The sequence below is a fragment of the Moschus berezovskii genome, chromosome 22 (genome assembly GCF_049115385.1).
Source record: "Moschus berezovskii isolate FMDL1 chromosome 22, NW_MosBer_1.0, whole genome shotgun sequence".
NCBI classification, from domain to species: Eukaryota; Metazoa; Chordata; class Mammalia; order Artiodactyla; family Moschidae; genus Moschus; species Moschus berezovskii.
Window position 1 is genome coordinate 2,178,303 of NC_142481.1, and position 6,727 is coordinate 2,185,029.

Here is a 6,727-nt window from a genome sequence, read left to right on the forward strand (position 1 = left end):
TGAGAACAGACATTTTATCTTTCTGTAGGGGAAGATTCAGTATTATACAGATGTTAGTAAGCCCCAAATTAATCTGTTGATTTTTTGAACCTAACAAAATCCTAAGAATTTAAGGCTTGAAACATTGTGTTTGTCAACACACACACATAAACATTTACAATAGATATACACATAAAGGTGATAGTTCATTGTGAATAGCTTAACAGTATTGGTATATGAGATTCTGCTCAAAATTATTTCTGTACAAAACTGTCTCATTCTTTTATCCAAATGCGAAACAGTTATTAGGGGCTACCATACATAATCATGGAAAACAATCTCCCTAAATACAACATGAGATCCAGAAACCACACACATGGATTAGGTTTGACAATATAAGAACTTTAATGAGCTTTTATATAGTCAAAGATAGCAGAAAAGTTTTTAAACAGAATTTGAAAATATTAGTAAAATATGTTTAACCTATGAGATTCATATCCTTAACATAAAAGTACTCCTCCAAATCATTTAGAAAATGACACCTCCTTCCCTTATGGGTAAGAGGTATAAAGAGAGAACTGATGAAAATGGTAAGTACTGACTCTCACAAGGATCAGAATACAAGTTAAACAAGTGAACTACCATCTTTCAATATCAGATTGATAAAATTTGCACTGCAAAAGCATAGGCGAGGAGGTGCTTATGTGTACTGATGTAAAAGGTGACTTGTCAATATCAATTTTCATTGAAACTTCATTGTCAATATCAGAATTTTCAAGGCTTTCTTTTGCAATTAAACACACAAGTTTACCCTTCCATATCCTATAACAGATAAAACAATTTAAAAGGTATCAGAAAATAATGAAATTTTGTTAAAGACAAAAGGGAAAATACTGCTTATTCATGAAATGTAGCAGAAACAGCTGTGACCTGAAATGTTTGCCTGACAGATTTCAGTAATGAGAAGTCAAGTCTGTCCAAAGGTCCCTAGAGAAGCTAATGCTCTAAGCTGGCTTGTGTAGAGGCTGGGGGGTACCAGTGACAAGACAGTTTATGATTTTCTATGTGAAAGTTATGTTAGTATCCCTACCGAAGCTTTCCCATTATACTCGTCTGTAAGTAAAGTAAATTGGATCTTTTCACACCATTCAGAAAGATTAGTTCTAGCTGAATAAAATCCTAAATATTACATAGTAAAGTATTGGAAGAAAACATAATAGGATACGCTTATGACTTTGCTGTTGGACATATCTTCCTAAACTAGACAAAAACGAAAGCCACAAAGTAAAGATTAATGAACAACTTGATTGTATCAGAAGTTGTTCAGTCACTAAGTCTTGTTCAACTCTTTGCAATCCTATGGAGTGCAGCATGCTTTTAAAAAGATGAAACAGAATGGGGAAAAGCTGTAATAAAATACAAAAGGAAAGATGTAAGAATACCTGTAAATAGGTAAAGGACAACCAAGGGAGAATAAAAATGAACAAAGGATAATAATGGACAAGTCAGAAGAAATGCAGACCGCCAACACCGAGTCCCTGCTTAACCTTGCTATAGTAAAATATATAAATTTAAATAATTTTTAAAAACCTGGCAGTTGTATAGAGGAATAACTACTCTTATCAGTACCGCTCTGGAGGCAATGAAGTTGTTAAAACATTAACTAACCCCTTCAGAGGGCAATATGGTTAATACATGAAACAGAACTATCTAAATTTCCATCAATAGAGAAATACTGGCACCAGTTTAAAAGAATGGACTGGTGATATTGATAAGGATTTGACTAAAAGGCACTGATTAAAAACTTGCAGATTAACAGAGACTGCTGCTGCTAAGTCACTTCAGTCGTGTCCGACTCTGCATGACCCCATAGACGGAAGCCCACCAGGCTCCCCCGTCCCTGGGATTCTCCAGGCAAGAACACTGGAGTGGGTTGCCATTTCCTTCTCCAATTAACAGAGACTATATATTTAAAATACACTTCTAATATATTTCTATAACTATGCAAATACACAGAAATAATCCCTGAACAGACACATCCAATTTGTAACTGTTTTGCGGAGGGACCTGGAATGGACATTCTGGTCAAGAGGGTAGATTTATCATTATCTGTAATGTTTTAAATAAGAATGTTATCAGTAAAACAAACTATGAAAAAATTCAATGAACTTATGGAGAACGAGAGCAACTAGACTGAGAATTGGTAGCTTAAGTTGAAACCTTTCCTGGAATTTGGAGAATCTCATCTCTCTAGCCCTTCCCAGGCACACTGAAATCCCAGTAAATCACTGCATTCAGCGAAATAGATCTATAGTGAGAATAACCAAAGACTCCTACTGTCCACCTAGGAGAATCAAACAGTATCATTCTCAAATGTGAACAGACAGCTGAGGGTCATCACAGATGATGGAGAATATCAGCAGGACGAGGACCAAGAGACACTAAACCTGTAGCAGGTGAAGTTACATAATGAGAATAAAACTAAAAATGTACATTTGAGATTGGAATAGATGTTACACTTTTAAAGCAAATATGAGAAGCTACCAAAAAGAAACAAGACAACTCCTAAGAATAAAAAAAAATTACTGTTATAATAGAAGGTTTCAAAGTTGTGGAAATTCTTCCATTTCATAAATTTGGAAGAAAATGAGAAACGGGCTTGAATGTCTAGTAGAAGGCTCGTCTAGTTAATATGAGTTCCACCATACATACACACACAAATAATAACAGAGAAAATAGGAATGTGTCAAATGATTTAAGAATCTTTCTAAACTGAAGAAAGTTATGAATGCTCAGCTAGGAATAGCTCACTTGAATGTTGGGCAGGCTGAACTGGCAAAACCATATTATAATAGAAAAAAATTTTTAAAAGACACCCAGAAATATGCTTGTGGAATTCTGTAACACTAAAGAGGACACTGTCCTAAAAGCTTTCAAAATATGTGAGTTTCTCCTAAGAAAGAATAATGAGCGAGACAGCATTAGCCTTCCCTCCAATGAGCAATATTAGATTGTAGAACACAGAACAGCAGCTCCCAACTCAGGACTTGAAACTGCTTTGGATCTAGAAGTTTATAACGGAATGGTAGTGAAACATGAGGCCAAATACTGATATTCTGTATACACAGTTTGCTTCAGTTTACTCCCACTTGTCTTTCAATAGGGTAGTGAATGATTAGCAAAATCTGGATGGAAAAGGAAAAAACAGAAAAGGCTTTAAACAGTGGATCTAACCTAGTAAAGTGGTGTTAAGGGTGACTAGGATGATCACTGTAAAAATCAGACCAAATTACTGGTAGGCTAGATATCCAGGGAGTCAGTGAAGAGAAACCAGGGAGAAAGGAAGGGATGGGTTACATTAAATAGAATTAACACAGAGTTTGAGGATTTCTGTAATGCGAAAACAAACATTCATCAGAAGGAAAGACAGACAATTATTGGCTTGGGAAAAAACAAAGGAGAAGCCATACCAGATATCATGGTCCTAATATAAAGCAAGCCCCATAAAATGTGACATGACTTTGGAAACAGAATATGGAAAAAAAAATGAGTACTGGGATCATAACACTGGACTTGTAGAGGAGGAAATGTAATCTTCAACAATGCTTGGCTGTCTTAAGAGAATAATACTTATACAGTGATAATGACCTAATGCTATTTTATTTCCAGCCTTAAAATAGACAAATCCCTAAGTCTCTGTATGTGTGTGTATGTATGTGTATAACAGACCCCATGGGCTGTACTGTATCATCCATGGAATTCTCCAGGCCAGAATACTGGGGTGGGTAGCCTTTCCCTTCTCCAGGGGATCTTCCCAACCCAGGGATCAAACCCAGGTCTCCTGCATTGCGGTGGATTCTTTACCAGCTGAGCCACAAGGGAAGCCCCTTATTTCCAGCTTTAAAATAGACAAGTCACTGAAGTCTCTGTGTGTGTATGTATGTGTATATGTTATATATATATACACACACACTATGTCTAATATCTATTTAATAACATAAAGGCAAAATAAGCTGATAGACTGGATGGTGGAAGGCTGACAGGGAAATAAGAGTTTGAAACAAGGATAAGGGGCAATATGCTCATGATACATGGAGAGGATTCAGGAGATCTGTCGAAAGTTGATAGAAGAAATGTAGGTTAGTTGTATTTGAAGTTAAAACACACCAGAGGAGCTATTATAACCCGCTTGGTGGGATGAATTAAATCCTTACCTTTAATGAAGACTCAGGGAGTATATAAAGTTAGTAAATTTACAAATAAAATTAAAGCAACTGTAATCAGGACTCTGACAGAAACCCAATTCAAATTAGCTTGGAGAAACGTATTTGTTAGCTCCTATAAATGAAAGATCAGAGCATGTATGTCACAGCCTCAGGTACGCTGGACTTGGTGCTCAGGCTCATCAGATTAGTAGCTCACAGCTATGCTTTCACTTGTTTCATCTCTGGCAGGCAGAAATCAATAAGATAGTTGGAAAACTCCTAAATATTTGAATCAAAAAAGCACAATTTTTAGTAACCCACAGGTGAAAAGGCAAAACAAAAAGCATTTTGAATTGAAACTTGTAACACAGCATATCAAAATACATGGAAAGCAGCTGACACATTACTTAGAAGGAAACATCACTAAATTGTAAAATAAAGCTCTCAATGGCTTCAATCTCACCTTTATCAGATTAGAAGATGAAGAGCAATGAAACCCAAAGGTAGCATAATAATGGAAATAAAGAATAGAAATCAATAGGAAACAAATATAAAAGGTCAATAAACCCAATATCTTCACTCAGACAACATCAAAGAAAATATTCCAGTTACAAATACCTGGAATGACAGGGATAACATCACTACAGTTATTAAGCGGATGATGGTGATGGACAGGGAGGCCTGGCGTGCTGTGATTCATGGGGTCGCAAAGAGTCAGACGCGACCGAACTGAACTGAAGGGAATACTGTGAACCTTAGGCCAAAAAATTTGACCACTTAGATAAAATGGAAAAACTTTCCTGAAAGATTCAACCTGCCAATCTTACTCAATCTCTTTAAACTTATTGTTTTATCCTTTGTCAGGTGCTTTTTATAAAGGAATAAATGTTTGATTTCTTGATAAATCTGCCACAGCAATAGATCCAGTTTCCTACAGCAAATTTTATAACTTTCATGAAATAAATCCAAGGTTAAACTCACTTTTTAGGATCTTATTATAAATAATGAAGCATGCAAGGTGGATGAGCTTTTGTCTATTAGCAAAGATCATTAAAATCACAGTCAAAAAGTGTCAACAGAAGAATTAACTATCTTACAAATTAACTTGTATTCCTGGTATCTTGCAAACACATTTGAAGAAATATAGGACTGGGGGCTTCCCTGGTGGCTCAGTAGTAAAGAATCCACCTGCAAATGCAGGAGACACAAGTTTGGTCCCTGATCCAGGAAGGTCCCACATGATGTGGAACAACTAAACCCGTGCGCCACAACTCCTGAGCCCGTGCTCTAAAGCCCAGGAGCCACAATTATGAACTCACGCCCTAGAGCCCTTGCTCCACAGCAAGAGAAGCCACCCCAATGAGAAGCCCCACGCACCACAACTAGAGACTAGCCCCTGCTCACCACAATCAGAGGAAAGTCCTGCAGCAATGAAGACTCAGCACAGTCATATAATTATATAAAAATATAAGATTTTTTTTAAAGTACAGGACTCATCTTATTTGAGAATCCCTTAGACTGAAAGGAGATCAAACTAGTCAATCCTAAAGGAAATCAGTTCTGAAATTCATTGAAAGGACTGATGCCGAAGCTAAAGCTCCACTACTTTGGTCACCTGATGTGAAGAGCTGACTCACTGGAAAAGACCCTGATGCTGGGAAAGATTGAAGATGGGAGGAGAAGGAGGTGGCAGAGGATGAGATGGTTGGATGGCATCACCAACTCGATGGACGGGAGTTTGAGCAAGCTCTGGGAGTTGGTGATGGACAGGAAGGCCTGGGGTGCTGCAGTCCATGGGGTGACAAAGAGTCAGACATGACTGAGCAACTGAAATGAACTGATAGGAAACAATTAAAAATGAGTGCACAATCTGCCTTGACTTTTCCCAAAGAGTTCCTCATTCTCTTCTAAATGATTTAAAATTCATTCCATTTTTTGGCAATGTGGCAGAAGTACTGGGAATCAAACATAATGGGGCAGCAAGAGGTCAACAAGTCAGTGTCAAAGGAAGTAGGTTCTGCTTCATGTGGAGTCAGCAGCTGAGGGGAAGGTGGGCTTGGTCCTCGAGGTGGGGTGGCCTCGAGGTGGGGGGAGACTGAGATGCAGGAGCAGTGGAGGCGTCTGCACTTTAAGAAGTTAAAATAACACAAGTTCTTGAATTTAAAATCAGTTGGTAAATCTGGGGACTTTCTCATTTCTGATCTGTTACCTCTTGCCCAGATTGCCTCAATTTTTTTACATGAGTCTGAGAAAGGAAAAACTGCCTATTCTTTGGTTTTGTTCTTTTTCTGCCTTCTATTGGGTTCACTAAGGATTTTTTATTATTCCATTTTATTTGATTGTTTACATCTCTTTAAAAAATGTTTTAGTGGTTACTCTTAAGGTTACAATGTACATCTCTAATTAACCAGCATATTATCTTCAAGTGACATTAACAAGATATTACACGTTTCCTAATCTCTCCCATTTTTTGTGTTTGTCATATATTTACACTTATACGGCTACAGAATACTGCTATTGACAGCTATCTTCCAGATGTTTAG